This window comes from Columba livia (genome assembly GCF_036013475.1).
Source record: "Columba livia isolate bColLiv1 breed racing homer chromosome W unlocalized genomic scaffold, bColLiv1.pat.W.v2 SUPER_W_unloc_5, whole genome shotgun sequence".
Lineage (NCBI taxonomy): Eukaryota > Metazoa > Chordata > Aves > Columbiformes > Columbidae > Columba > Columba livia.
Window position 1 is genome coordinate 4,721,138 of NW_027043000.1, and position 23,755 is coordinate 4,744,892.

The 23,755-nt window shown below is 43.3% G+C and overlaps 1 long non-coding RNA gene across 2 annotated transcripts in view; it reads right to left on the reverse strand.

The window, feature by feature from the left end:
- Positions 1-23,755, reverse strand: part of LOC135577528 (uncharacterized) — a 45,660-nt gene that overhangs the window by 15,901 nt on the left and 6,004 nt on the right. For both annotated transcript variants that reach the window (XR_010469308.1, XR_010469307.1), the window contains exon 2: positions 16,007-16,078. This is a non-coding gene — a long non-coding RNA (uncharacterized LOC135577528). The remainder of the gene's footprint in view (positions 1-16,006; positions 16,079-23,755) is intronic.

Genomic DNA, 23,755 nt, shown 5'->3' on the forward strand with positions numbered 1-23,755 from the left:
AACTGGTTGCAAACAAGTTATCTCCACTCTTTGTTCCACTCATGCCACTTAGGACTCTATAAGCCATGCTTTTAAATTTGACTTGAAATGGAAAGGTAGTACAGATAAACAGTTTTATTGTAGAAAAGTGTTTTCTAAAATGAAACCTGTTAGCAAATGAGTCATACAGGGTGTGTTTAAAAACATTTCTGGTTTGGTTTTGAGTTCAACTAGGTTTTATTTAGTATTTATTTTCAAATTGTAGGTGAAGAAAGTGATACCGATACAGTTTCAGTAAGAAGAAAATTTCAAGACATTCACTTACAGGTAAAAATTTCTGATGTCTAACGCAACGGAATAATTTTATGTTCAATAGACGTGATGGAATTATTTGAATAGCTTACATATGCCTGTGGTGTTGATGCAGTCAGCAGAAGACTCCATGTAGCCTGCATTTTAATGCGTATTTTCAGCAAGTATAACAAGAGAGAGGTTCAATAAATAATGTCATGAAGGCCAATATGAAGTAATATTTTGTCTTGGTATTATCTGTATTACCAGAGAAAGCCATACAAGCCATTCCAAGCATGAAACAGGCAACTCTGAGAAAGGCTACGATAGGTATGGAAAAAGAATAACCAGATGAATCACAAAATGAAAAAACTTATAAAAATATGATCATCCACCTGAGAGTTTAACATAAACAGGTAACATGGTGCTTTGTTTTTTAAAAAAATAAAAAAATCTGAGATAATGGCTACCATAACAAAAGCAGACTGGAATATCCTGCTGTTGTTTCTCAGACCAGACTATGGGCTACCCAGAGTAGTTACACTGAATGCAGAAAAGTACAACACACATTGTGTGTGTGCAGCCATACTAATCCTGTGTTCTGCTTGCTCAAATACCAATTACGAAAATTGAATTTACTGTCCTTGCTTGTTCAGCATAGTGCTAGGCATTGTCATGTCTCTGACAACAACTAATACAAACCACTTCAGAAAGCAAGAGTTTCACTAATGGAAAACATTTGCTGTTTATCACCAAATGCTTTTAGATTTTACATAGAGGTGAATTACAGAGTAGGCCTTAATTTGTATATGAACTCAGGGAATATTAATAATATATATATAAAGATTTGCAGCTGTAATTACCAGTGATTTGTAACCTAACACTAGGACTCTTTTTTTTTCTTTGTTGTTTGGGGTTTTTGGGGTTTGTATTTATCAGTAGGTCTTCTGAGGCAGTGTGTGCTTTTTGCTGCATCAAGAAACTAGCTATTTATCTCTTTTTTTTCATATGTCTTCACATACGGTTCCCTCTTGGGATATTTTTAGCAGCATCACACAACTGTTTCAAAATAGTGGTCGGTGCAGAGGCATTGCAACAAACTGTAATAATACTAATATCCATGATAGTAGATCACAGAAAAGTGACACAGGAAAAACGTTTTTTTCATGCATATAAGTCAAAATGTGACGACAGAGTAGATTCTTGGAGATCAGGATTAAGGGTTTTAGGATCTCTTGTACCTGGTGTTGGCACAGCTAAAGCTCTAAATACTTTAGAAAAATTAGGATGTTGGCTAGCTAAGCAAACTAACAGAACTTCTAAGGCTTTAAGTGGACTTTTGTTAGATGTAGATTCTGTAAGACATGCTACACTGCAGAATAGAGCTGCAATAGATTTTTTGTTATTAGCTCAAGGGCACGGGTGTGAAGATTTTGATGGTATGTGCTGTATGAACTTGTCAGATCATTCTGAGTCAATTCATAAAAGCATACAATTGTTGAAAGAAGGAGTACAAAAGTTACAAGTTGATGATGGATGGGATTGGTTAAATAAATTGTTTAGTAGCTGGGGGCTTTCAGGGTGGTTGTTATCAGTAGTGAAAACAGGACTGATCGTTTTGATGATTCTTGTGGTTGTGTTACTAATGTTGCCATGCATGATTTCTCTGCTGCAAAGGGCCCTGCAGCGGACAATGAGGGCAGCATTTTTAGCACAAATAAAAAAAGGGGGAATTGTGGGAAACTGCAGCGGGTCTGTGGAATCCATGACAGAAAATATGGGAGTAGAGATCAGCCTTGAAGGTATTAAGATTTACCCTTGAGAAGGATGGGAGTAAAGGAGTATCCGGAGGTATGGAGTTGTACCCGTGAGAGAGGAGAGATGTACCCGTGAGAGAGAAGGGGATAGAAGAATAACATGGATGACAGCAAAATTAACCAATGAGGTGTTAGTGCTGTAACTTGTAACCAATAGTGAAAAGACACATGAACTGGTAGAATTGTATAAAAATGCACTTGTAGCAATAAATGGCACCTATTACCCTATTACTTCAATCTTGAAGGAACTTGGTCCATGTCGTTTGTCCGTCTCAACCGTGACACATGCTCTGGTTGTTGTGGGTGATTTTAACTTCCCTGATGTTTGCTGGAAGGACCATTCAGCCAGCCAGCCACAGTCCAGGAGGTTCCTCCAGTGCATTGATGATAACTTCCTCATGCAGATGGTGGAGGAGCCGACTAGGAGAGGTGCACTGCTGGATCTCATCCTCACTAACAAGGAGGGTCTGGCTGAAGCAGTAAAGGTTGAGGGCTGCCTGGGTTGCAGTGACCACGAGATGGTGGAGTTCAGCATCTTGTGTGGCAGGAACAGAATAGCAAGTAGAATTGCAACCCTGGACTTTAGCAGGGCTAACTTTGGCCTTTTCAAGCAATTGCTGGGGGAAATCCCATGGGCAAGACTGCTTGAAGGAAAAGGGGCCCAAGATAGCTGGACTGCATTCAGAGATTGCTTCTTCCACGCTCAGGATCAGAGCATCCCCACATGTAGGAAGTCAAGGAAGGGAGCCAGGAGGCCTGCGTGGTTGAATAGGGATCTGTTAAGTATGCTCAAGCAGAAGAGGAGAGTTTACATGTCATGGAAGCAGGGGCTGGCCACTTGGGAGGAATATAAGGCTGCTGTTAGAAGATGTAGGAAGGCAGCTAGGATAGCCAAGGCCTCCTTAGAATTACAGCTGGCGACAGGGGTCAAGGACAGCAAAAAGAACTTTTTCAAATACATAGCAGATACAACTAATACCAGAGGCAATGTAGGCCCACTGATGAATGGGGTGGGTGCCCTGGTGGCAGAAGATACAGAGAAGGCAGTATTACTGAATGCCTTCTTTGTCTCTGTCTACTCTGCTGGAGGCTGTCCTGGGGAGCCCTGTACCCCTGAGACCCCGGATGAAGCCAGGTCAATGGAGGAGTTTGCTTTACTCGATGAGGACTGGGTTAGGAAGCAATTAAATAGTCTGGACATCCATAAATCCATGGGTCCAGATGGGATGCATCCGCGGGTGCTGAGGGAGCTGGCTGAAGTCATTGCTGGACCGCTCTCCATCATCTTTGCCAAGTCTTGGGAAACGGGGGAGGTGCCCGAGGATTGGAGGAAAGCAAATGTCACTCCAGTCTTCAAAAAGGGCAAGAAGGAGGACCCGGGTAATTATAGACCGATCAGCCTCACCTCTATCCCTGGGAAAGTAATGGAACAGCTTATCCTTGGTGCCATCTCAAGGCATATTAAGGATAAGAGGGTTATTAGGGGCAGTCAGCATGGCTTTACCAAGGGTAAGTCATGCTTGACCAACCTCATAGCCTTTTATGAGAATGTAACAAGGTGGATGGATGATGGCAGAGCGGTGGATGTGGTCTACCTTGACTTCAGTAAAGCCTTTGACACAGTCTCCCACAGCATCCTCACAGCTAAGTTGAGGAGGTGTGGTCTAGACAATAGAGTAGTGAGGTGGGTTGCAAACTGGCTTAAGGAGAGAAGCCAGAAAGTGATAGTCAATGGTGTGGAGTCTAGTTGGAGGCCAGTATCTAGTGGAGTGCCTCAGGGGTCAGTACTGGGGCCAATATTATTCAATATATTCATTAACTATTTAGACGAGGGAATAGAGTGTACTATCAGCAAGTTTGCTGATAACACTAAGCTGGGAGGAGTGGCTGACATGCCAGAAGGCTGTGCTGCCATCCAGCGGGACCTGGACAGGCTGGAGAGTTGGGTGGGGAATAACCTAATGAAATTTAACAAGGGAAAGTGTAGAGTCCTGCATCTGGGCAGGAACAACCCCAGGTTCCAGTATAGGTTGGGAAATTACATATTAGAGAGCAGTGTAGGGGAAAGGGACCTGGGGGTCCTGGTGGACAACAGGATGACCATGAGCCAGCACTGTGCCCTTGTGGCCAGGAAAGCCAATGGCATCCTGGGGTCTATTACAAGGGGGGTGGTTAGTAGATTGAGAGAGGTCCTCCTTCCCCTGGTGAGACCCCATCTGGAATATTGTGTCCAGTTCTGGGCCCCTCAGTTCAAGAAGGACAGGGAACTGCTGGAGAGGGTCCAGCGTAGGGCAACGAAGATGATTAAGGGAGTGGAGCACCTCCCTTATGAAGAAAGGCTGAGGGAGCTGGGTCTCTTTAGTTTGGAGAAGAGGAGTCTGAGGGGTGACCTTATTAATGTTTATAAATACATAAAGGGTGAGTGCCATGAGGATGGAGCCAGGCTCTTCTCAGTGGCAAACAATGATAGGACAAGGGGTAATGGGATCAAGCTGGAACACAAGAGGTTCCACTTAAATTTGAGAAGAAACTTTTTCTCAGTGAGGGTGTCAGAGCACTGGAACAGGCTGCCCAGGGAGGTTGTGGAGTCTCCTTCTCTGGAGACATTCAAAACCCACCTGGACATGTTCGTGTGAAACCTCACCTCCAGCAGGGGGTTTTCACTAGATGATCTTTTGAGGTCCCTTCCAATCCCAAACATACTGTGATAGTGTGATAACTCTTGAGCTGGTTGGAATTGTGTATGAAGTGTGTTATGGTTGGAGTGAAATGGGAGAACAAAAAAGCAACATATCCCAGGCCTGTGCCTGAACATGGATTTCGGGCCTGTGTGAAGCTGCAAGATAAAATCAGCTCATTGCAATCGACGAGTTTGCCAGAGCCTCCCACTTTGTACCAGTGATTACGCCAGCTGCGTGGCCTTGGCTACATCCGAACTGCAGCAAGAAGACAAAGAAGAAAAATAAAATGGAAAAACCTGTTTGCCCGCTGCTAAGTGGAGAAAGGGGGGCTTTACTCCCCCCGCTCTGTCTCTTTAATTTTTTTTTTTTCCTGGAGTATTGTCATCCATCCTTGTGGCATCGAGTTGCTTCTCGGCTTTGAATCAGGGGTTGTTGGTGTTGTTTCTTTTTGCTTCTGTCTTTTTTCCTAGGTTTTGACACATCTGGGGAGAGAGCTCATCATTTTACCTCCTTGCTGAGGTCGGTCTTTTCACACTGGTCAGCTTTTGGGGGTCAGAGTGCTCAGTGCTTCTCTGGGTCAGACTGGTACTGATTTGGGTGTGGAGTGGAGCCAGGTTGGTTTGATGTGGAGTTCGAACTGATCTGTTTTCATGCTGGGCTGGAGATCCTGCCATCTCAGATGGGGGCAAGAGGGAGGTTTTATTCCCCCCTCCCCAGCGATGTTACTGCTAGGGAACTGTCATACTGCATGAAGGAGTCTGAGGGTTGAATTTTAAAGACATTGCCAGTGGATCCATAGTTCTAATGAAGCTGGGAAATTAAACCAAAATTTTTTTTTTTAATAGACTTATTCTGTGGTAACTAGTTGTAAGAGACTTCTCAGTAAATTCACCGTACTAGTTTTTGAGGCCATGGGAGAGAATGAAAGAAAGGCTGTTTTTTGAGACCAATAGAATGCCAAATTTGGAACAAAGTTTTGATACATGAATTCTTGTAGTTTCCAGAAAATCCTATACCTCTCTTGGGTCAAGATTTGTTAAGTAAATTGTAAGCTCAAATAATGTTTTCTGAGAATTGTGTTTAGTTGCATGGCCTACAAGAAGCTGCTTGGATGGTGCAGATCTGCTTGCTGCAAGTGAGAAATCCCCAAGGAAATTTCGAATGCTGTATTTCCACTAGTATTAACAGTAAATGTTTCGATAAAGCAAATACTACACTGACAGAAGTGAAATGGAACTTCGATCCGGTAAGGGAAAACAATATCCAATAAATATGACAGCCAAAATGGTGTTAGAAACTTTGAGGAAGAAATTTATGACCACCTTCAAAGTTAACTGTATTCGATTGGACTTGCAGAATTGTCTGTTTATAGCTACAACATAGAAACAAGCTGTGGCTGTTGTGGGACAGTATGATGAGATTGCTAACAGACTGCTATAACGATTGTTACTCTGATCAAGAAATGCAGGGAATTAATTTAAGTCTTAATAGGCTATGATCCTTTTGTCATACATGTACCATTTGTGAAATTTAATTTTGATTTTTTATTTGCAATCTACATCCTTGTAAATTACACTAGCTGATTTTTTTTAACAGTACAGCTTTTGGCATGCATAAATGTAAATTGCTGCAGAACCTGCAAGTCTTTAACATCAGGTCACAGACCATACTTGTAGTGGGTCTGATCCTACATACTTGCACAGTTTTTGTTGATGTTTCTGGGAAGTCTCATAAAGCTGTAGTGGTCTGGCATGAAGATAACAATTGGCATCATTCTGTAGAAATTATTGAAGGTTCAACCCAATTAGCAGAACTTGGCGCAGCTTTACATTACTTAGAGCTTTATAAGGAGGAACCTCTAAATTTGATTTGTGATTCTGAGTACATAGTCAAGGTCCAACACACACATCTGATTCTGAATTGTTTTGTTTTGTTTTTTTTAAACAAAAAGGGGGGACAAGTAGGGAAAACACCACAAACCCAATTGTCAAAAGCATTGTATGTGATGAATCACTTATATCTAAGTGGTGTAGCCTAAATTTGCCCTGTGATGAAACACTTTGCAAGTATGACCCAAAACCATGCTAAATCAGAAAGAACCTGCATTAGTTACGGTGAAATCACTAGTTAATGGTAAATGGAAAAGGCCACATCAATTGATAACCTGGGGAAAAGGTTATGTTTGTGTCATTACAGGCCAAGGATCAAAGTGGATTCCTGCGAAATGGCTTAAGCCATGGCTGAATAAAGACAACACAGACTTGACGGATGCAGACGGACAGGAGGGAGATAAGTTGTGAGGACTGTTTCAGATGTAAACCATGGATCCTAATTCAGTGTTATAGATGCTCACAGACCTGGTGGTCTAGAAGCCTATTAGGAAGCAGGTGGTGTACCTTCTGTGGAGAATGGCAATTTGAACAAACAGCAGGAGAGCCAAAAGGGTGATATTACACTTAGATAGTCAATGCAAAAATGAGGTAAAATTATGAGACATTCCTACCATAGTATCTACTGCACTCCTCCTCCCTAGTCTAGCAGCTGGTAAAGCTTTAGGAGACATATCAAAGTTAAGCTATTGGTCTTTTAAACAGGCTAATCTATCTTCTGAGATACTAACTCAATTAATAGTAGATGTTGATGGTATTAGGCATGTTACCCTTCAAAATTGTGTTGCTGGAGATTTTTGTTGTTATCATAAGGACATGGCTGTGATGAATTTAAGAGCAAGATGTTGTATTAACTTGTTTAATCATTCTGGATGTATTCATAGTACTTTAGACAAACTAAACCAGCACGTTAATAAGATTGTCATAGTCGAATTAGGGTTTGACAAATGGTGGGTAGTTGTTTGATCTTATTATGTAAGGCTTATCTACATTATATGTAACTGTAATCATTGTTGTTAATCATATGTTGTATGCTGCAGTGTGTTTCAAAGATGATTCCGCGCATTGTAAACAAGGCCTGGCTGGTTCAGAAACAAAAAGGGGAAATAGTGGGTGATTTGAGGAATTTTCTTGAGGTTGTTGTGTGGATGGCTTTCTATTAGATGGAGATTTATTTCTGAACTAGCCAAAGGAATCTCAAGGCCAGCTCCAAGGCTGAAAAACAGCACCTGCTCTGGGAGTGAGGCCTCAGGGCCTCAAAAAGATGTAAATCAACAGACCTATTAGCAGTGAGACTCGGGCACATGGACGGCTCGTGAACATGGACAATATTCAACCAGCTAATGCATGCTTGGAGCGTGGACGCGTGATCAGGAAATAACTGCATATATAAGGAGGCTTGTTTCTGTAATAAATGGCTTCGCTTGAATTCATATTGAATCGTGTGGAGTCCATGAGTTTTCGCCCTCGCAAACCTCGAGCAGGTGCTGGATACAAGCGCAGTGGGGTGAAGGGACACACCGACCGGCAGCTGAGAATGTGGGGCGCTGCTCGGTGTTAAGGAGCACAGCCTTTTCTGGTGAATTAGTGAAGCATTTCCTTCTTGTTTTGCAGGCCGCCTTTGGAATCAGATGAGCACTTGCGCTGAGCTGGGCTAGAGGCCAGAAAGAGCGTGGGGTGGGGATTTGTCCCATGCACTACAGTCATTTTGTTTCTTGCTGTCTTAGGTGCCATGAGTGACAAGGGCTTCAGCGTCCACCTCTGGAATGAGCAGGTGAATGGAATGCCATGGGAGTTTTGCGGAAGTGGCAGTTGTGGAAATAGCTATCGCCGATGGATGCAATACTTATTGCTGGCACTGACTGGCTCTTCTTGCTGTTTTTTGTTGCTGTTGCAGATGTTTTAAAGGAGTCTGGTGACTGCAGGAAGATGCCCACTAGACGATGCGGTGTTTCTTTTTGTTGCGGATGGATTCAGACCCATGCCTCTCTGAAAGCTAAGTGAAGGGACCAGGGCAGGGAAGGTGCTGGGAATTGCAGAGAGAGGTTTTAAAGTTGGTGTAGGGGATGGGATGGTCCAGGTACAGTCCCGTTTTGACACATAATTAGCGGTGCCACATAATTGCAGCTCCGGTATTTTACCTGTATTTTCGCCACATTTTTAGTTGTTCACGTACCTTATTTTACCTGAACATTCACCACATTTTTAGCAGTGCACATGCCTTTCTTCACCTGTATATTTGCCACATCTTTATTGATGCAGCTGCCGTATTTTACCTGTATATTTGCCCCTTTTTTAGCAGTGCGTGTCCTGTGTTTTACCCGTATATTCGCCACATTTCTAGCGGTGTAACTTTACTTTACCTGGATGTTCACCACATATTTAGCGCTACAGCTACCATATTTTACCTGTATATTCGCTACATTTTTCAGCGGTGCAGTTACCGTATTAAACCTGTATATTCGCCAGATTTTATTGGTTCAGCTGTCTTATTTTACTGGAATATTCACCACATTTTTAGCGGTGTGTATGGGGATATAGGGGAAGATTTGGCGAGGAGGTTAGTTAAATGTAAATACGTTCAAGTGACTTGCACCTGTCTGTAGAAAAAGCACATAGGTCACACTAATTGTTTTACCGACCTTGTGTGCTTGATGAGTAGGACCTCTGTGTTAGATAACGTAGGCCTGTGAGAAACTCTAGGCACCTTATCACTATGTCTGAGATTCCTGCTTTGTTTTGAGAAAGAGCGGGAGGCTGCGCCTGCCTGAAGCCTTGAAATACAGGCGAGCTCAATGGCCCAGTGATCTTCCAGCAGGGCTGAATTCACCAGTGCCTGCGTCCCCGCTTGTGTCACCTCTGCCTGGGAGCTTAGGTGTGGCTTCGGAGATCCCCCAGTAGAGAGGTAACTAAAATAAAACTTGCTCTTTGCAATGCATTCATTGCCTCTGGCTCTTGTTGCGACGTGCCTGCGTATGTGTACACACAGTGCGTGTACTGTATTTTACCTCTAAATTAACCACATCTTTTGCAGTGTAACTACCGTATTTTACCTGTATATTTGCCACAATTTTAGCGGTTTACGTACCCTATTTTACCTGTGTATTCGCCACATTTCCAGCAGTGCAGCTGCCGTATGTTACCACTATATTCGCCAGTTTTTTATTGGTACAGCTACCGTATTTTACCTGTATATTTGCCAATTTTCTGGTAGTGCGTGTCCTATATTTTACTAGTATATTCTCCACGTTTTTATCGGTGGAAGTAGCATATTTTAGCTGTATATTCATCACAGTTTTAGTGGTGCAGCTACCATATCTTAGATGTATATTTTCCACTTTTTGTATTCATGCAGCTACAGTATTTTGCCCGTACGTTCACCACATTTTTAATAGTGCGTGTACAGTATTTTACCTGTACAGTCGCCACATTTTTAGCGGTGCAGCTACTGTATATTAACTGTATATTCGTCACAGCTTTAGCAGTGCAGCTACCATATTTTGCTTGTATATTCACCGTATTTTTAGTGGTGTAACTACCGTATTTTTCCCATATATTCACCAATATTTTAGCAGTGCATCTACTGTATATTACCTCTATATATTGACATTTTTAGTGCTGATGCTACCATATTTTTCCTGTATGTTCATCACACTTTTAGCAGTGCAACTACTGTATTTTACCTGTATATTCACCACAATTTCAGTGGTTCATGTACTGTATTTTACCTGTATCTTCGTGAAATTTTTAGCGGTGTAGGTACCATACATTGCCTGTATGCCTGCCACATATTTTGCGGTGCAGGTAACGTATTTTACCTGTATGTTTTCACATTTTTAGCAGTGCGTTTACCGTATATTGCCTGTATATTCACCAAAGTTTTAGCCATGCAGCTACAGTGTTTTACCTGTGTGTTCTTCACATTTTAAGCCGTGCAGCTGCCATTTTTTACCTGTATATTCACCAGTTTTTTATTGGTACAGCTACCGTATTTTACCTGTATATTTGCCGCATTTTTAGTAGTGCGTTTCCTGTGTTTTGCTAGTATAATCTCCCCATTTTTATTGGTGGAAGTAGCATATTTTAGCTGTATATACATCACAGTTTTAGTGGTGCAGCTACCATAGATTACCTGTAGATTCCCCACTTTTTTATTGGTGCAGCTACGGTATTTTACCCGTATGTTCACCACATTTTTAGTAGTGCGTGTACAGTATTTTACCTGTTTTATAGCGGTGCAACTGCCGTATATTACCTGTATATTCGTCACAGTTTTAGCGATGCAGGTACCATATTTTTCCTATACGTTCACCATATTTTTAGCGGTGCAGCTCCTGTATATTACCTGTATATTTTCACATTTTCAGTGGTGAAGGTACCGTATTTTTCCTGTATATTCGCCACCTTTTCAGCGGTGCAGCTGCCGTATTTTACCGGTATGTTTGCCACATTTCTGGCGGTGTAGCTTCCGTATTTTTCTTGGATGTTCGGCACATTTTTAGCGCTACAGCAACCATTATTTGCTTGTATATTCGTCACAATTTTAGTGGTTAATGTACCGTATTTTTCCTGTATATTCTCCGCATTTTTAGTGGTGCAGCTTCCGTATATTACCTGCATATTTTCACAGTTTTAGTCTTGCAGTTACTGTATTTTACCTGTATATTCCCCAGTTTGTACTGGTGCAGCTACGGTATTTTACCTGTATGTTTTACTAATGCTACTAATAAGAATAGAGAAAATAATACAAAATATACAAAACCAATCTTGAAAGTCTCAGCAACTGCACAGCCTGCACCCAAAGTCCTGGATTGGACTCTGCAGCCAATCGAAGCTGGATTCAGTCTGTCACTAGGCCTCAGTTCGCAGGGACGACTAGCAAGGTCCTCTCCTAATGTCAGCCATGAGGAAAAAGGGAAAAGGGCTGACCTCCTCGTGATCTCCCCCTTTTATATGAAGTATGAATGGGAATGGAATGTTATACACAGTTGGTCAGTTTCTTGGTCACCAGTTTCTCGTTGCCCCTCTCACGAGATGTCCATCCATGCTTGTCAATAAGTTTGCATTCCATTGCTATGTTTACCAAAATGTGTATCTGGTTCTTCAGGAAAATGCAGCCAATATGAATCTGCAAGTCCAATCGAATGCAGTTAGCTTGTAAGGTTGTCATAAATTCTATTCATCAAAGTTTCTAACTCCATTTTGGCTGTCTTATATTTTGGATATTGTTTTCCCTTACCGGATCGAAGTCCTGTTTCAGTTCTATCAGCGTAGTGTTTGCTTTACCGATACTTTGGTTGCCCATACTAGTGGAAACACAGCATCCAAAATTTCCTTGGAGATTTCTCACTTGCAGCAAGCAGATCTGCACCATCCAAGCAGCTTCTTGTGGGACATGCAACTAAACACAATTCTCAGAAAACATTATTTGAGATTACAATTTACTTAACAAATCTTTACCCAAAAGAGGTATAGGGCTTTCTGGCAAATAGAAGAATTCAGCTGTTAAAACTTTGTTCCAAATTTAGCATTCCATTGGTTTCAAAAAATGGTCTGTCTTTCTTTCCCACAATCTCAAAAGCTATCACGGTGAATTTACTAAGAAGTCTTTTACAATTAGTTACCACAAGATAAGTCTATTAAAAGATTTTTGGTTTAATTTCTCAGTTTCATTAGAACTATGTATCCGCTAGGGATGCCTTTAAATTTCACCCTCAGACTGCCCTATTCAGTATTACAACATTGCTGCAGTGGTAGGGGTGGGGAGAGAAAACCCCCCTTTCACCGCTTTAAAAGCGGGCAGCCAGGCTTTTCTTCTTTTTTTTTTTTCTTCTTGCTGCAGTTTAGATACAGGCAAGGCCACGCAGATGGCGTTAATTGCTGGTGCTAAGTGGGAGCTGCCAGGGAGCTAAGTCTATCTTGCAGCTTGATACAGGCCTGAAATGTTCAAACAGTACAGCACAGGCCTGGGATATTTTGCTTTTTTATTTTCCCAATTCATTCCAGCCATAATACACTCTATATGCAATTCTAATTAGCTGAGCAATAGTTACGTTCCTCAGCCCCATAATTTACCGTTTGCAATGTCTTACAGAGTTTAACAACTTCAATTCTTTTCTGGTCTCAAAATTATTAAATAACAATAAAAGCAATTACTCTAATGTATAAGGATGAATCCTAAGGGGGAGCAAGGTAAAATTTTAGTAGCGGAACCGGTTCCCATTTTGTAATTATCTCCCCAAACAAGATTCTTTTGGTACCAAATATAAATATGCAAATTAAAATGCTGAGCTCAGATATGAAAACCAAATACCAAGTTCAAATATGCAGATAGATAACAGTTACACTTATTCAAGACAATATCTCGATTTTTGCATTGCCCCTTTGGGCCGCTTACTGCTCAGCCATGTAGAGGGGCCACTGGGTCTCCCTGACAAAACGGGTCAGTGCACACTGGAGCCCAATTGGCACCCACCCCCCCACTGCCGCAGCAACAAGCTGGACTGGGCAAGGCTTTTATTAGTGTCTCATCTGTTGTGCTACAACTGTTATTCCAAAACCAGGATTCTTTACTTGATGTGCATACAAAAGAGCCAAATCCAGCACATCGAGATGAGACATAGCCTATCACAGAGTTGCGCAAGTCTGGATACCGGAATAAAGCTAGCATTCTAGAAAGAAAAGTAACAGCTTCTACACACAAAAATTTTACCATCACATTCACGCAGTAAAGAACTAAATTACTCATGATCTTCTGTATTATCACAAAATGCACATTTTGAGTCAATGCATTCTCATTATTTAACAGTCTATGAACTTACTGTACCATATAACAGACAAAGACCTATTAAACTGTAATATGCTTAAACAGATACCTACAAAGAAAACAGGTTAATAAGGAAAAGTATCTCGCTGAGTTCAGCAAGTTTTCTATGACTTGTATGTTATCATTTAATTCTCTCCCAGCTTGTTGAAGTTCAAACCATTCCGCCTGTAAAACTGTCTGAAATGATTCAATGATCTCTTGTAGAGTTTTATTTTTGTCCTGCTCTTCTTGCTTTAGAAACAGCAAAGTGTTATACCTCAAGATTCTATTCTCCGGACACTTTTCCCAATCATTGAACTTACACAGCAGCCACCCTTAATTACAATATTTCACAAGATCTTCCTTCCTCATATTTCCAAGGGCTTTCCTATGTTCTAAAACACCTCCCAGTACTAATTTCTTAGGAACATGACTGAAAACAGTCGTTCCCAACCCCATCTCGTAAGTAAAAACCATGAGAAGAGGAAGGGGGGGGTGGAAGCATGGAGTGGCTTGCGGCACGAGTGGGAAAAGTGCGGAGAAGGCTTACAGTGCACTTATACAAACAATATCACAAAGAAACAATTGTAACAACAACCAATAAAACAATTAACTCACATTCCTGACAAGCTACTTGATTTTCAGAAAGGCAATACACAGAAGCAGGTATTCCGTCATGTTCTGGTGCTTGTTATGGTTTGTAAGTAACTGGAAAGGTGAAAGAAAATCGCCGTTCCTCATAGCCTTTTCACAGCATTTTGCATCACCCCTTTGTGTTCTGCCGTCTTAGTCATGAAGGGGTTACTGTGTGCTGTATAAGCATCATTAAAATCAGGCGAAGGAGGTGCTGAGGGCAGAGTTTTAGACTCCTGACCAAGCTCCACACAAATCCCGGCCTTATCTTTACACAGCTGTGATGGCATTAATGATGGATATAAAACCGACTCTTTTTCGAGATCTACAGAGCCAGACTCAAAAGGATAAGTGCTGTCAAGACTCAAATCATTAACAACCTGCTCATTTGTGTTTTTCTGTCCATCCTCCCCTGTTTGCCCTTGCAGTATGTGTTCTGCCAACTGCAACTGCGATAGTGCAGAGTTTACAAATCTCCAAGTAATATGTAAACTATTGGGAACTGAATTCTTTTGTGCATGTAGCTGTTCCCTGACCTGTTTCCAAATTTTACTGTCAAAAGTCCCCTCACTCGGAAACCAAACACAATGCTCTCTCACCCATACCAGGAGCAAAGCTACCTGCTTCTCAGAAGTACGATAACCAGAAGAACGTAATAGCTGCAGTAAAACCTGCAAATACAGTTTATGTTCCTGAGAAGCGGCTTGCCCTATACTAACGCAATCCCGCAGCTCTCTCATTCAACAAGGACTGCTTGTCCCTATCTATACCATAGGGATTAATGTGGCCACAAATAAAATTTACTCACCCGTTGGATTGCGTGGTCGCCGCCAAACACACTGCTCAACAGGAACGAGCATGGACTAAGATGTTTACAAAAAGGTGTTTTTCCACTAATTGTTATTAAGAACACACTTCCCAGGCACTTGGGGGCGGTTATCCGGCCCGAGATGCCATTCTCACTAGTCTGGGCTCTAACTTCTTACAATTACGAGAAACAAACTTCAAAGTAATCTGTCCAAGGCCCTTTAGATATTATTATGTAAGTATTATGTCTTTCACCGTCCAAATGCTCATGTTAGTATTGATCTTCCTTTATCATCCAGGTGGCTGGAACCACACATCTTGCTTTCCCACATCTTACTTCCCAACAGCTCATTAAATGCAGTAACTATATTATTATTGAAATTATGTACTTACATTTCCTTAAAAAAAAATAATCAAAATGCTATTGCATTACACTGAATTTCTAGCAAGACCACACATCCTACCTAACTTCTACCAGAACTATGTTCTGGGAAGGACTGAAGGACAGAGCAGACTTAGATTCCATAAGAATCTCTTCTAAAAAATAAACTAGGGCTTGCCTTGCCTCTCCAGGACTCCCAAGGCCTCCCCTCATCTTCCAGGGCTCCCCAGACCCTCCCTCTTCAGGTAGGGCCTCATCCCCCTACGGCTCCCTTGAGATCCACAGTCCTGCCCAAGGCTCGCCTTGATTCCTCAAGGCACCCAAGTTCTCCCCAGGGCTTGTCTCATTTCCCCAGGGCTCCCAAGGCCTCACTTGATCTGCCTTGGTCTCCCCAGGACTCTGCAATGCTCTCCATGGGTCCCCCAAGCTCACCTCATCTACCCAGGGCTTGTCTGTATACCCCAGGAATCCCCCCTTCTCCCCAGGACTCACTTCCGTTCCCCAAGACTCTCCAGTCCTCCCCAGGTCTCCTCCATTCTCCCAAGGGCCACGGTCCCCCAAAACTCATCTCAGCTCCCCAGGTCATGCCTCAGTTCCCCAAGGCTCCCCAGTCATCCTCAGGGCTCCTCGTCGGCTCCTTTCAGCTCCTTATTCCTCCCCAGGGATCGCGCTGGCTCCCAAGGATTCCCCATCTTCCTCTCTGACACCACACGCTAACTCACCTTCTTACTGCATTCAGTTCACCTCCTCTGTCGCTTTTTGGTGTGCATCATCATCTTCTTCTTCTTCTTCTTCTAAAAAGATCATTCAACAAGTAGGGTACGTGAATGTGGCGAATAAACTGGTAAAATATGGTACGTGAACCACTAAAAACGTGACAAAAACACAGGTAAAATACGGCAACCGTAAAGCTAAAAATGTGGCGAACACACAGATAACATACAATACTTCCACCACTAAAAATATGAAAATATACAAGTAAAACAGGATAGCTGCACTACTAAAAATGTGGTGAACATACAGGTAATATACGGTAGATGCACCAATAAAAACTGGGGAATATACAGGTAAAATACGATAACCAGGCTTTGGTTCACCCTTGCTTTATTCTCCAGTGATGTGACAACTTCTTCTGACCTAAAGATTAGGAAAGGAGCTACTGCTCAGGCAGTACATGTAGCAGACAGAGAACTTGTTTCCCTCTATAGCCTGACTGGGACAGAGAGCAGAAGCCTCCAGCTTCGAATAAAGGTATATGGCTCAATGTGAAAAGCAATGTTTTATGCTCAGGCCTGCACTGATTTTTGCCTTACAGCAGCCACGTGAGAGAAGGTTCACCTATCAAAGGTAACTTAACTGCCAAAGAAAGTTGTTCTAAAAATGTTTGTGTGTCAATACTTAATTTTTATTTCCACCTCCTCTGCAGAAGAACTGTGAGATAATTTAGGACAGGTCACTACATAGTTGTCACTGTGCTTACAACCAACACTGTAATGAAATACTCGCTTTTGAATTGCTAACCATCAAATACCACTGGCTCTGGCTTGAATGTCTAGTTGCTTTCAGTAAGGCCTGAACTTCTCAACTCATTTAAAGCTGCACTGCTTATAAGAAACCCAGACTGACCTACATCCCATACAGAATACCAGAAAGACTGGGAGGGTGGGTGGGAGTGAGCCGCAGAGCACCAAAAAAGACCACAGGGAAAAAGAAGCAGGGGAAGAAACCTGGAGAGGAGGTAGAGGCGATCAGGCTCCATGAAACGGACATCATGGCTTGACAGCCTCTGGCCCTAAGGAACAAGCTCTAGAAGAAAGTCCAAATTTCAAAGTATGGAAAAGAGGAAAAGGAGAAGAGACAAAGGTGATGAAGAGACATGTTCATATTGTGACTGTTCTATGATTCGGATGATGCTTGACAACTCAATTGCTTCTGCAAGTGCTCAACAAAACCTTAAACAGAAATTATATGATATTTTGTCTCAGAGTCTGTCCAAGATTTGGCTCTCCTTGCTGCCTTAATGGAACTAAAAACTTTTCCAACAACGCACCGTTGAAGGAATAGCCCAAAAGAGGTCATACACACTACCCTGTATAGGCCTAGCTCCTGCACAAAGGTACAAACCAAAACTGCCTTTCAAGATTGACAAGCATTCAGAAGGAATCGGATTAGTAATATTACATATTAGTAATTTGAGATAGTGATGATCTGCCCCAGCAGTTTTTTATACCTGAGGACAGTGCTGGGGCACTACTGCTATTGCACTTTATTTCTCATGGACCAAGGGAATTAACCACTCAAGATGTCTTCTGTTTCTTCAGAGAGGATGTTCAACAGCCCAGCAAAACAAAGGTACATTTTGTTGTTCCTCTCTATATTATTTTCATTAGCTGTCCAAATTAGTAAGGTACCAACAAGTGTGTTGGAATGCAGAATTTTGCATGCTGTGGAAAACTGTTTGTTTGGGAAACACAGTAATTTCTTCTCTCCCAGGTAATTAAATACCCTCTGAATGCCAATGATACTCGAGCGCTGTTTTTCACAACTGAGTCTGAGCAACTGATCTAAAGAGAAAATGGTTGATATTCCATTCTCCTATCCCATGAGCCATCTTCTAAGTAATACAACGACTTCCAATAACATTCTATAAATAGTGAACATTAAACAGCTCTCAAAACACTATAACAGAGAAAAGGGAAACCACCTAGGTAGAGGCAACAAAGGAAAGGTGAGGCATTATTGACGTTTGCTAGACAGAGACGGATTCCCTGCGCTGACATTTCTCAGTTACACGAGAAGAAAGCTGAGCAGTAGATCGACCGGAGACATGTTTCCGAAGAGGGCATTTAGCGAATGAACAGCAGTGTGCGCGGCTTTCGGGAGTGTGCCTGAAAAGTGCCCAAACCAGCACAGCCTTTCTTCAAAAGCTAGTGCCTATGTGACTGCATTGATGCACGTTCCCGTGTCTGCGAGTGTATAGACGGCTGTTTCATGTTCACACAAAGGCAAGTGGTCCAGTTCTTCTTCTGTGCGTGCACACGCCACTACGTTCTCGCTTCCCAACAGAGGTAGGTCTGTGCATGCAAAACTACGTGGTAAAACGCGTCTGCATATGTTTTGGTAAACAATCGAGTGTGCGTGTTCAGGCAGCGGCATCTACGCAGACGTCTCCACAGAGCCAGTTCTGAAAGCCCCGCACCCCAGGACTTGAATCTATAAACAACCAATTGCACCAGTGTGCGCAATCACATATTCAGAGGGACGTCTTTAAACTCACAGAAGCATGAACGTATTTGCGTTCAAGCATATATCAGAAACAATGTGTGAACCGAGGAGCTGCTGGTATTTTCGCTGTTCGGCATGCTTCCTTGTACCTCTCTTGAAGATCGCAGGCTTATGGGCTTGCTTTGCACGACTAGGTATAGGGAGAGAAAGAGATAGCATCGCAAAACTTGCCTTTTGCCTTCTTCAGTGCTGGAACCTAGTTGCTACGCCTTCTGTTTGTCCACGTGCACACAGACTAATCCTCACCGAAAACCACGCAGAAACCTATCCACAAGCACCCAGGTATGTGCAGCCACCACCACGTGCATGCACACGCAGCTAGAGAAAAGCACCCACCTTTTCACACACTGATGCGTAAGCAAATGCATGGCCACAAACATGCACACATCCACAAGCGCTCCCACTCCCATCTATTGACAGAAAGATGTACGGGAAATGTACTGACATGCCTGAGGGTAAACACGTCCGTTGATGTATAGCACACTGCACAAACGTATACGTGGCTGCACGAGAATACACATATGGAGGATACCTGCAGATATGTGCTTGTTCTTGGACGACCCTCTGCGTGAAATCATTTGTGCCTACAAACGTTTGTCTGTCCACATGCGTGTGCCTTGGTGCTGGCTCCATTCATGCTTAAGCTGGCGTGAGCGAGTGCACAGCTGCGCTGTTTGTTGGCGAGGTTCCGCGTGTTGCACAATGTTGCCCAGTCCTGCATTTCTCATGCGGACCAATGGAATGGAGCTCTGCTAGTAAAGGAACAAAGACAGTCGCAGGCAGTACTGAATGCTGCTCTGTGGTGCCTCTCTCCTATGGTAAATGCTTCACAGTCGCCCGAGGAAAGACGCTTAGCAATCGATCTCCAAGAGAAACGAAACAGATCATGCCATAACGCCAAGAACAAGCACATATCTGCAGGTACCCTCCATATTTGTATTCTCGTGCAGCCACGTATACGTTTATGCAGGACACTATACATCAACGGACGTGTTTACCCTCAGGCATTTCAGTACGTTTTGTGGGACAGGATTTGGCTGGCATCAGCAAAACTCCCAACACTTATCAGTTGATAAAAGGAAACGTGCTGGAGCTTCTTGGTCACAGACCCTGGTGAGGAAAAACAGAAACAGTACTTAAAGACAGGATGTGCTAAACCCTTTGTGTAGATAAGAATTAGGAGTTACTAAGGTTGTCAAGAAGGAATTGCTACTTCTGCTACACTAAGGAGAGTGCATTAATCAAGATAGCAACTGCCTAAACAAACATTAGCCAATCAGTAGGTATCTAGCAAGAATAACAAACCAATCAGCGTGTGACGCGCTGTTTAGGATAGGTATAAAATATGTTAGAAATTACAATAAAGTTGACATTTTGCTTGCATCAAGCTGTGTCCCGTCTCTCCATCGCGGCAAATTGGTGACCCCGACGTGATCGCACGATGTGATTCCAGGGCTCAAGAACCACCCATGTGCATGGCATACTGCGAGTCCCACAGAACGTTGAATGAGCTGCTGAAAGGAAGCAGGAGCCGGCTGGCCTGAAATCCCTCCGGAGTAGAGAGGTGAGCTGTGGGAAACATGATAAATCAAGCGTCTTCCCCAGAGAGGGACGTATATGAGCTGATGAAAGCTCTCCTTCAAAAGCATGGAAAGAATGTTTCTGGGCACGATCTTAAAGCAATGCTTAAATGGGTGCAAACTAAAATACCCACTGTAACTGCATCTACTATTTTTTACGTGGGAACTTTGGGATGACGTGGGGGTGAAACTGTGGGATGCGGCAACAATGGGGAACGCCGAAGCACAGCGCATGCTCCTGTGGTGGAGAAGTATTTTTGAAACTTTGAAAGCCCAGGAAAAGGGACCAAAAGACAAAAAGGAGGGGGAAGGTGGTTCTTCTGTGGGACCCACTGCGCTGCCTCTGGAAGTGAGTGCTGCAGGGTACCCCCCTGAGGAGGACCCCTTTGACCCGGGACCGGTGGATCCTGAAAAAGAGCCAGACTTGTACCCTCCTGACCCACATGATGTTTGGGTAAATATAAGGCGACAAGCCTTGAAGGAGGGGGATTTGGACATTGCTAAGACTATTGTGGCCCCTGTCATATATCAGGGCCGAGGAGGGCAGCAACCACAGCGGGAGGCTATATCTTTTCCGGTGGTTAAGGAATTGTGCCGTACTGTTACTGAGCATGGACTTTCTTCCCCGTATTTTGCAAGTTTATTATCCTCTGGTTTTGATACTTATGTTATGACTCCACATGATTTAAAATCGTTAGCACAACTGTTGTTGACCCCAACGCAGTATACCTTATGGGAAACACATTGGAGGGGGGGGGCTTCAAACGGTTCTTGGAGGTTATGCACACCACAATAATGCAGCTATAGCTGCACTGACTATAGAACATCTCACAGGAATGGGTCAGCACTCTGATCCAGTAGCCCAAGCCAGGCGCATCCCCTGGGAAGCTCTTGAGGCTACTCATGAAGAAGCGAAAAAAGCTTTTTTTAATGTTCCTGATTTACAAAAGCCGCAGAAAGCCTTTACGACGATAACCCAGGAACCCCGAGAGCCTTATATGAAGTTCATTGATAGACTGAAACAGGCTTTAGACTGACAGATAGATAATGCAGATGTGCGAGAAATTTTATTATTGAAACTAGGTGTTGAAAATGCTAATACGGACTGTAAAAAAACTTGTGAAATCTCTCTTTAACCCAAACCCCACATTGGTTGAAATGGTAGAAGCCTTCAACAGAACTGGTACTGTGGATCATAAATTTGAAGCCACGGCCGCCGCTTTTGCAGCCATGTGTGGCCCGGAAGGGGCAGGTACCTCTTTTGGTTGTGGTAAACCTGGTCATTTAAAAAGGAATTGCTTAACCACCAATGCTAGTACCAGACCTCAGGCTCCTGGGATTTGTCCTAGATGCTGAAAAGGGCGTCATTATGCTAATCAGTGTCAGTCCAGATATGATTTTCAAGGCCAGCCGATACAGGGAAACCGATCACGGAGCGCAGGGCAGCGGTGCGCGCAGACACAAGTGTCGCAGCCAACGGCGCCGGTGCAGGCACCACCTCAGACCTTCCAGCCCCCGCAGAGGGAGGCAACGGTGCCTCAAGTCTTTGCCCAGCAACAGCAGGCAGTGCCGGACTGGACCTGGCAACCTCTCACACAGTAACGTTACTTGATCCCTCAGTCCATTTATTGTCAACAAACATTACGGGACCCTTACCCCCTAAAACACAAGCGCTATTGTTAGGAAGATCATCTACAACATTGTCAGGACTTTTTGTACTACAAGGGGTCATTGACTCCGACAGTACTGATGAAATTAAGATTATGGCATGGACCCCATTCCCCCCCTGCACAGTACTGAAAGGTAGCCGTATAGCGCAATTGATATTGATCCCCACAGGGGTGGACTCCCCAGTTTCTAGTCAGCCTCAACACAGACGGGGAGGGTTTGGATCTACAGGGAGCCCACAAATTTTGTGGGTACAGGCTATTTCTCAGAAGCGACCTGTATATCAATGTACTCTTACTCGTGGGGACCAACAAGTTGTGTTAAGTGGAATTATTGACACAGGAGCTGATGTTATGGTGATATCGCAAACTAAATGGCCCCCACAATGGCCTTTAGCTAATGTTTCCCAATCCTTAGCAGGAATCAGAGGGACTGGTAGTAGTCACCAGAGCTTGGAGCTAATCCAAATTCAAGGTCCGGAGGGGCATATAGCCTCTGTTAAACATTTTGTGTTGCCAGTTCCTATGATTCTATGGGGGCGTGATGTGTTGTCTCAGTGGGGAATGTCCATTCGGACCCATTTTTAGGTGAGGCCATTGAGGTGCGCGACACCCTAAAATTGACATGGAAAACCAATGCTCCTATTTGGGTAAATCAATGGCCCCTACCACTGGAAAAGCTTCGCGCCCTCCAAGAATTAGTTGCGGAACAGTTAACGAAAGGGCATATCGTACCTTCTACCAGTCCTTGGAACTCACCTGTTTTTGTTATAAAGAAACAAACTGGCAAGTGGCGCTTGCTCTATGACCTTAGGAAAATTACTGACGCTATGGAAGACATGGGAGCCCTCCAACCTGGACTCCCATCCCCTACTATGATTCCTCTAAATTGGCATTTAACTGTTATTGACCTTAAAGACTGTTTTTTTAATATCCTGCTGCACCCAGACTATGGTAACTCAAGTGTCCAAGAATGGTTGACTCCATCATGTCAATTACAAGTTATTAGAAATAGGAAATCTTCCCTGTCAAGTCAAATACTTTGCTAAGCTCCTAAACGTGGTACTGGGCAGAGTAACATTATTTAGCTCTATATTTCCAAACATGGGGTGCAGGCCTGCTGGAAGGGAATCGGAGCAGGCTCTAAGGCTGCCCTTCCTGGGCTGCTCATTCTTTGAAGATTGTTTACTGAACTCATTTGTTCAAGAGCATGTTTAATTTTGTGAAGAAGTAATTTAATCAGTTTCAGTCTAATCAGTCCTCTGCCCGAATGGGACTTTGCTGTTTAGTTTCCTGGTGTACTGGGTGTGGCTGGGATGGAGCTAACTTTCTTCATAGCAGCCGTGTGGTGCTGTGTTTTGGGTTTGAGGTTAAAACAGTGTTGGCAAGATATTAATTATGTGACTATTGCTGAACAGTGCTTGCAAACATGAGGCTTTTTCTTTTTCCCCACTCTGCTCTCTCCCCCTGTACCCCCCCTCCCCGCAGTGAGTATGAGTAGGCTGGGGCTGTTCAAGAAGTTGGGAGGGGACACAGCAGGACAGCTGATCCAAATTGACCAAAGGGATATTCCATGCCATATAATGTCATGCTCAGCAGTAAAAACTTAGTCAGAAGAAGAAGAGTTTTTTTTTTCCTTCCATGTTGACCATTGCTCAGCAAGCTCTGCTTATAGGAGGTAGGGAGTCATTGCCTTTGCAGTGTTCTTGTAGAGTTTGTTGTTCTTGTTCCCCTCTTTCCTTCACCTTCTCAGCTGTCTTTATCTTGACTCACAAGTTTTCTTGCATTTGTTCTTCCTGTTCTGTCCCCTGTCCCACGGGGGTGTGTATGGGTGCTTGTCTGGTGGCAGGGCTCAACCCACAGTACCTGGTTGCTTCTGAAGCCTTCTGATGACTGAAATACGTCCAACTGTAAGCTCATTTATAAAGGCAGATCCCAA